This window comes from Humulus lupulus, chromosome 6, assembly GCF_963169125.1.
Source record: "Humulus lupulus chromosome 6, drHumLupu1.1, whole genome shotgun sequence".
Taxonomy (NCBI): Eukaryota; Viridiplantae; Streptophyta; class Magnoliopsida; order Rosales; family Cannabaceae; genus Humulus; species Humulus lupulus.
Genome location: NC_084798.1, coordinates 26,321,797 through 26,331,204, shown reverse-complemented (window position 1 = coordinate 26,331,204; position 9,408 = coordinate 26,321,797). Strand labels below are relative to the sequence as shown.

The 9,408-nt window shown below is 26.7% G+C and overlaps 1 long non-coding RNA gene across 1 annotated transcript; it reads right to left on the bottom strand.

The window, feature by feature from the left end:
- Window positions 1-5,184: 5,184 nt before the first annotated feature.
- LOC133783916 (uncharacterized) lies at window positions 5,185-8,409 on the bottom strand. The gene is made up of 3 exons (XR_009871021.1): window positions 8,189-8,409; window positions 7,995-8,060; window positions 5,185-5,621 (listed from the first exon to the last, which is right to left on the bottom strand). It is a non-coding gene; the product is annotated as an uncharacterized LOC133783916 (long non-coding RNA).
- Window positions 8,410-9,408: the final 999 nt, after the last annotated feature.

Genomic DNA, 9,408 nt, shown 5'->3' with positions numbered 1-9,408 from the left:
AGCTATTTAAGAGAATAAAAATAAAGCAATAATGAGTTGAAAATAAGTGTTAAAAGAAAAGATTATTAAGATACTAGAATCCACAAAATGTAAGTTTAATAATATTTATTAGTATATTGATTCCCAAGTTTTAGTAATAGTTAAAATAATTTAAACTATCATTTTCTAAATAGATTTATAATTTTAAGCACAAATTACTTATAAAAAGATAGGATTTTTCTTCACTTTTCAAAATTATAATTTCAAAGCATTTAGTGTAAATCAATCTAATGAAATAACAAATAAATCAATGAACATTATTTATAAGACAAAACATAATATTTTTGTTCTAAGCATGGATGTGTACAATTTAATGACACATCTTACACAAAGAATATTATGTTTTTGCACTAATGAAGAACAAAGTGTAAATATATGCTAACAATCCAAAATACATGATATTTAAGATGAAAGAAGATATTTGAAGAAGAAAATTCCATAAACGTTGTTGCACAAAATGGGAAATCAACATACAAAATAAACACTATCTAGTTACATATTGTTTCATCATCACCTTAATAATCTTAAAAAGATTAGAAACTCATAACTAGAATAGCAAATACACACTAAAAATTACAAACATAAATAGGAAAATTTGGAGGAGAAACCCCCAAAATTCCCTCTAAAAATACATAGAAAATAACCAAAAAGAAGAATAAGAAGAAGAGAATTGAGAGGTTTTGAATGTGTAGAAATTATGGTATAGTAACCTCTCCTCCCCAAAATGGACACACCTAAATCCCTTATTTATAGCCAAAAATGAGGTATTAAAATAATCAATTTAAATTAATTAAATTGATTAAATTAATTTAATTAATTATAATATGGCAAATATGGGTAAATTATAGAATGTAATAATGATGTTTTGGGGTAAAAATGTGTAGAAAAGTTTGGATAAAAAGTAGTATTTTTAGACAAAAGGAGACAAGGGAACATAATGCATTTGTAGGGCTCAAGAGCCACAAATGGGGCTGGTGGCAGGTGTTGAAGCTGGCAGGTTGGGTGCATCAAGAGGTGAAGAGAATTGGAGAAGCTTGGCTGGCGTGGAGGTTGCTTTGCTGGGCTGGGCTGGCCGAATGGGTGCTGGGCTCGGGCCGTGGGCTGATGCTGGGCTCGGGCCTGTGAGGAGAGCAGGCCCATGGTGCTGTTGGGAAATGGCTGGAGAAGCAGCATCTGGAGGTTACGGCTGGGGGGTTTGGTTATATGATGGAAGGCTGGAGGCTTCATTGATGCAGCTGGGTGCATCAGTGGTTGACAGCTGGCGGCTGGAAGCAAATTTGGTGGAGTTGAACATGGGCTTGGGCCATGGCTCCTTTGGTATTTCAATAATACCACTTTGTTCCCTTGTTTCCCTTGAAAATGCCACCTTTCTCTTCATTTTCTTACTTTTTCAAGAGCAAAAAAAATACACAACTTCTCTACAAAAATAAACATAAATTAAATTAAAACAAAATATTTTCAATAATAAAATATACAACATAAGTTCCATAAAAATATTAATTAAAACTTAATTTACTTAAACATTTAAGCTCAAAAATGCATCTTTTTATTCCTAACTTAACAATATAAATTTCAAATAATTAAACTACAATATTTTACAACAAAATAACTATAAAAACACACAAAAGTCTATAAAATCATGATAAGACTAATAAATTCAAAATTACTTAAAAACTTAATAAATTACTTAAAAACTCAAGAATTAAGCAACAATTAGCACATAAAAAGTGATAAAATAACTCTATTTTGTAGAATTATCAATTAATATACAGAATAACTTCCCGAAACGTATGGGATATTATTCTGAGATCTCCTCTATAAATAGAGAAGGCATGTACCATTGTAGAGGACCAAAATTTTGTGATCTTGAGGAAATCTCTGGAGAATTCATCCCTGAAAATTTTCTAGAAATTTCCTAAGTTCTAATAACAAAGACTCGTGGACTAGGCAGAGTTAACTGCTGAACCACGTAAAAAGCTCTCCTTGTTTTATTGTGTTATTCTTGCCATAGTTTTTACTGTTTACGTGCTCTACATTTTAAGTTGACGAAAAACGGCGTCAACAAATATAAAATGCTTTTCCTGCAAGATTCTCCCAAAAAAAGTCGTCAAATTATTTAATACAACTTTTTACTGTATGTGTAACATATTTTGAGAACGATTATAATAGTTTGATATATGATTAATATTTGTCAATTGATAGAACACTCTTGTGTATTTTTCTTGTCTATAATTCTCTCAACCTATTATTATAGAATTTATAATAATAGTCCTTCGGAAAATTTTCTATATATTCAAAAATTAAAAATTTGTAATATATATAATTATGGCTTATATTTATTATTTTTATAAAAAAAATGGGATAACAAATAAAGTAATATACATTATTTTTCTTTTTCTTTATCTTTTATCTCTACTTTATTTTGAACATCATTAGAGAATATATAAATATTTTAAAATTTTCCCAATAAAATCAATAGTAGTAAAACCTCATTCTATTTGTATTTTTGTTTCTCTTTATTAGAAATGATGAATATTCTTATTCTTATTGGCATAGTTAAAATGAAAATTGTTAGCTCATTTCATTAGCAACCAACAATTTTCATTATTTTCTTGTTTTTTTTGACTTTATACGTAATATATTTGTTTTTTTATTACTTTCTTATTTGACCAACAAAAGTATTTCATGAAAAATTATAAAGAGAAAATATCTGATGCGACTCCTTCTTGTATTATTTTTTTTTTACTTCTCAATGACTTAGAAGACTATCTTTTTCATCTATTTATTCAACATAAAAGATAGAAATCATTCTTATTCTTATTAGTTTCATAAATACAATACAAATTGTTTACCCATCTTATAAGCACTTTATAGTTTTCGTTCTTTTTATTTTTTGTTTCTTTTTGGCATAATTAAGTAATATAAGTAATATGGTTCTTTTTTTATTACTTTCTTATTTGAGTAAATAGTTATTGGGGTCCCAAACTTTATCAATTGCATCACTTAGGTCCACAACCTATATATTTTTATTATATATTAATTATTTTATCATTTTTTAATAAAAAGAATTACATATTTTAAATTTTAGAAATATAAAATTTATTAAAAGTATTTTTATATGTAACATCATTTTTTTCTCACTTCTGACATATTTAAACTCTTCGCAAATTGAATATCATAAGCAAATAGTAATTATCTACTAGAATATAAATTTTACTAGTTTATATAATAGAATCAAAACATACAAAATCACATTAATGGTCATACCACTATATATATTTATATATATAGTACCATGTAATTAGTACACATAACTTTTGAAAAGAAATGTGTTACCGGTAAGATTTTATAAAATAAAATAATAAAAAATCATAATATTAATATTCATGTGACTCCTTTTTTTTTTTTTTTTTTTTACATATATATAACATTAATATCAATTCTGAATAGTTATATTTTTTTTATTGTTTGGCTACAAATCAAGAAAATTACAATTATAGCATACTAAAATTTAATTTTTCTAATATTGGTGATATTATTGTATATAACTGAAATATTAGATGTGTTTAGAGAAATATTCCCATTAAATAATATAATTTTATTGTTTAATAGTTTAGGAGGAGATTGGTATAATTTTATAAAAATAATTTTTTTTGGAATAATTGAGGTTTGCTTCTAAAATACACCCATAAGGTGTTTATTCCTTTTTAAATAAACATCTCATATATTTTTAAAATTTATTTTCACACACCTTATAGATTATTATTACTACAATATTACCATGGATTATTTCTTAAAAAGAAATTCTCTCTATAATATATTATACAACAAAAGACACTCTTAAATAAAAATAATAATTTTTTGATGTTAAAAAATTCGAATCATAATTTTTAAATTTATATTTTCAATTCAAAATAAAATTAATATGCAAAATACAATTTTTGTTGATAATTTTTAAAACAAATAAGCCACTCATATGTATAATTATAGTTGTATAAAAATACAATATACACGTTTAGATGATAATTGAATAATTCTCTTCCTTAGATCTATAACAATTTAGTTATCAATTTTTTTTTTTCCTGATATGTAAATATAGTAGAAAACTTGTAAAATTAAAATTTTATTCTTTCAAACAGTTAAAAGAAAAATAAACATAATATAATTAAAAAAAATTGATCCTCAATGACAAATTATAACTCTTTTCATGTCTTTATTAAAGATATAAAACATCTTTAGCATGAACTTAGGCTAAAATAGAAATGGTTTAAGCAATAAATATACTAGTATTCTCCTTTCTTTTTCACATTCTTTGTAAAAAAATAAAGTAATATACATTCTTTCTATTTATTTGATCAACCCTATCTCTATTTATCTCTAATTGAAACCTAGCTTCCTTAGAGAAAATTTTATTCTGATTTTTAATAAGATATAGCTCAAATTCCTTTTATTTTTTCTAATGTGTGTAAACACTTACACCAAGCATTTTTTTTCCCTCTCAATGATAGAAGTCTTTCTTTTTCACATCTCTTTATTAAAAATAAAAGCTAAAATCATTCTTATTCATATTAACTTTAAATACAATACAAATTAATGGTTAGCTTACCATCTCTTAAACAATTCATAATTCTCATTCCTTTCTTGTTTCTTTTATATTTAAAGTGATTACTACAACTTTTCCCATTCACCAAGTAACATACATTCTGTCATTTTTCTTTTCTTTTATTCTTTTGCTTGGTACTTTATTCTAAACTTGCAGTAGAGAAATTATGATTCTATTTTTCTCATCAAAAGCAGTAATATATACTTCAAATTCTTTTTTTTTTCTTTTGTGTTAAAACCTCATATTATGCATTTTTTGTTTTGCTTCTCAATGACGAAGAATATCATCTTTTTCATGATTTCTTTATTATTAAAGAAGTTAGAAATTATTCTTATTCTTATAAGCTTCAATAACATTTGATAAAGAAGTAAATATATATGTATAAATTATGCGAAAGCAAATATTATAAAAAGGAAAAATACTCGTTCGACTTCTGTGCTTTACCCAAATACTCAATCGGCCCTTATGTTTTGTCAAATGACATTTCAGACTTAATATTTTGCAAAATTGATCAAGATAGTACATACTGCACTGATTTTGGTCAAACTAATTTTAAGTATGACCAAAATTCTCTCACGTTTTATTAATTAATGATATAATTTAATAATTAAAAATATATTTTAAATAAGTGTAAAGAACGCCCTAAACTAATACTTACAAAACATTCGCATAACATAGTTTATAAAAGAATAACATTCATTATCAAAGTCTCAGGGGGACTTATTTAAAACCATGCAAGTTGGCGCCACAAGTTTTAAAATAAAACATAGGTTTTTATGCAAAGTTCAAAGAAACCAAAAAATTAAATAACTGAGTCCCACTGATAGTTTAGGAAAGTCTCTTAAAAACAAAACATAATTTAAAATGGCGTTCTACGTTGATCGTTTTTTCGTCCATAGGATTACCCCACGCCATACACCCCATGATGAAAGAACTCCTCACGTCACCACGCGTGCCATAAAGAAATCCTATTTGCTACCTGGAAGGAAAGTAAGGGGGTGAGCTAAAAGCCCAGTAAGGAAGTACAAACAAATAAGCAAGTAAGAATACAACAAAAGCAAACACTAACGTTCATCTAAAACATCATGGTACGTCAAAACGTAATCGTAACATATCATCATATCATAACATAATCGTAACATATCATCATATTATAACATAATCGTAACATATCATCATATCATAACATAAACGTGACATATCACAAACATACAGCATACATGATGAGCATGGATCGCTAGTTGTCCATGTCACCCTATGAGGTAAACAGGAGATCACTGGTCCTTAAATAACCTCGGCGCGTTCGCCCTAGGAGTTACGTCTCAATGTCCTTAGTAACTCGTGCGATGTATCTGACATCGTAATCTGTTTGATGTATCTAACATCGTAATCTGTTTGATGTATCTGACATCGTAACTGGTTTGATGTATCTAACATCCATACACATATCACATTCAACATATCATCACATTAAGGCACTCAAAATTCATAACAATTTATTCACACAACAGTCTTACCATTCATAGCATAAAATCATAGAATCTATCTAACTTCCTTACCTCAGGTCCAAGCTAAGAATTTCACAATATTTCAACGAGCCTATATCATAATAAAAATAACATTTCTTAAGTTCATAAAATTATTATTTTGCCCTTCCATACAACTCATGTGTGCATGGGTCATGCACTCATGATAACAGTTACACAAAACATGCAATTATCGCCATAAAAGAATAATGCTCGTTCTACCCATTTTACTAGCATGATCGTTTCATAAAAACCACATAGTTGAATAATAAACATAATTTTGGACGTAAAAGTGGATTTGCATGTAACATGCATACGTGGGAACATTGCGTAATAAAGACGTTTTCAAAAACGATAATTCTACATTTCTTACTTTTATTGTTTTAAAATCAATAGACATATTGCATGCTTTATTTTTCTTAAAATTTCTAAGTTGATTAAATTTCTCAAAACATTATTTATTTTATAAAATTATTTTATTTTAGCTTAAAAATAAAATATGTGACAAATTTCATTCATTAATCTCAAATTACAAAGAATTAACCAAAAAGCTTGGATTTAATTAAAATGCCTATTTTTAATATGTTTCTTTAGAAAAATAAATTTTATCATTGTGTTACATAATGAGGTGAAAAATATATTTTTAAGTGTGGAAAATATATTTTTATTTAAATTATATAAGACTTTGTTTTATGTAACAAAATCCATATGTGACAATTTAAATAACAATTTTTAACCTTTTTAAAACAAACTTTCAGCCACAATTTATTTTCTCAAAAATCACAAATAAATAGAATCTAAATATTTTTCTCAATCAAAATAAAGGAAAAATCATAACTTGTCAAAATATGCATTCATACCATTATAAATACCATTTTTCAATATTACCATAACTTAGGAAAAATTCCAAAAACTTATCCAATTCATTTTAGTGAAACTCACTTTATATTTTCTTACAAAAATTCCAGCAACTATTTTTATCATTAAAAATCACCATAATCAATTTAAAAAGCTCATATTTTCTAAAATTCAATAAAAATTCTGTAGGTAAATAATTGAGTAAAATATCATTTTAATGGGACTTAAAATCCCCTTTTTAATTTCATAAAATTAACATAACATCAAGAACATTACTTATGCATGCAAATCATCTTTTTATCAACTTTTTCCCAATTATTTACAAAAAAAACAGCAAGCTTAATTCCTCATGAAACTCAACTTTTGTCCCAAAAATTACATAAAATCATACATGTCCAAAACCTCATCATACTCTTATTATATGCATGTTTCTAATATCACCAACATATTCACATGAATTCTTTTAAAACCATTTTTTTTTTTTGCTATTCCATGAAAACCAACAAAACACTATCAATAACAATAACATATAGTAATTCATAAGCACCATATTCACATATGCCTTATATTATCCTAACATGTTTCTATCATTATTTTCATGCATCTTATAATTTATTCATTCTCAATATAACATACATCCTATCAAAATTTCATGGATCCAAATATCAAGATTGCCAATTATCAACTTACCCATAATACATAGGTCCTAAAACATGGATCTAATATATTGAAAATCACACAACATCACACAAAAATATCAAGAACATACTTAGGTATGCCTAGGCCGAAATCTCCATGCATGCATTCACAGATTATCACCATTTTTTTATGCATAGCAAAATCAACATCACAACCCTTTTAAAACAAATCATACTCTCAAAATATACAAATCATATTCACCAATCCTACCAAAATCAACCATTAACATCATCATCAAAACCTCATAGACAACCCACCAAAACCATTACCTCTCTTGATTGTAAAATCAAGAACACAATAAGATCAATACCCAAACTCCACACCCTTGTTCAAGCCTAGGGTTTTTATTGGAAAACCACCATGAGGAGAAGAAAGAACCCAAACACACACAACAGTAAAACAAGTCAATCACATATTATCAATAAAAAGAGATTATACAAACAAGAAAAACAAGAGAACATACTCTAAGATGGGTTCCTCTTCACCTTCTCCTTCTTTCTTTCTTTCTTTCTTTCTTCCTCTCTCTCTCTCTCTCTACATGCCACTCTCTCTCTCTCTCTCTCTCTCTAGGTCACGGCAGCCACAAGAGCAAATGGCTCTTCTCCTCTTTCCTTTCCCCTTTATCATTATTCTCTCATAAAGCCTCACCAACACAAAATGGTAAGTTTCCTTTTTCCATTTTATTTTCTCTTAATTTCTCTTAATTTTCTTTTATAATAATAGATATAAAGGAATAAAAATGATCACATGCCTATCCCCAAAATAACTATTGTCTTCAATTTTTTGATTTTTATTACTTAAAAGAAATAATTCCTTTCCCACTAGGTTCACACGCCCAAACACCCTATTTCCCTTTTCTTTTATTTTTTTTTATTTTTTATAAATTAACTCAAATAAAATCTAAAATAAGAAAATATAAAGTGTGTAGAAAATCTACACGTGTGTACCATGCTACCATGCACTAGCACACACTAAATCACTAGGGTGCATTACTATCTATCATGCACCTTAGTGCATTCCACCATAGCTCACATAATTACCTCAATTGTCACACTTAATTAAAATGTAACACTAATAGTAAAATAACATGTTACACAATTATTCACTTATTAAATTAATTAACCAAACAATTCTAACAATTAAATAAAATAATAAACAATCAAATAAAACAAATAATCAACCAAATAAAATAACAACACTTAAATAAAACAATTCATCACACTTAACATTTAAATCAAATAATTCACAAAATTTAAATAATCTAAAAAAAAAATTTGGTGCACTACAATAAGAAATAATTAAGAAAAGAGGTTGTGTTTACAAGGATATTTCGTTGATGTTGTTTGGTGTGTGTTGTGTGAATTATTTTCTCTCTTTCTAAATTTTCTATTTTTTTGTGTTGTGTGAATTTTCTGTAATATGTATGGTTTGATGTTTAAGGAAGAAGAACAACCAAAAGATTTTGAGTTTTGATTCTGATTTTAAAATTGGGAATGATTATTATTCTAAAAAAATAAAACATGCATGAATATATTAATTCAGTCAATAATACTTAAAAAAAGTAATAAGTGAAAGAATGAAAGATAATCATCATAAACATGAAAGGTAAATAATCATAATAAATGAAAGCACGTGCGTGCACGGACACACAAATATTTAGCTTAAATGCTCATTTCAATGATC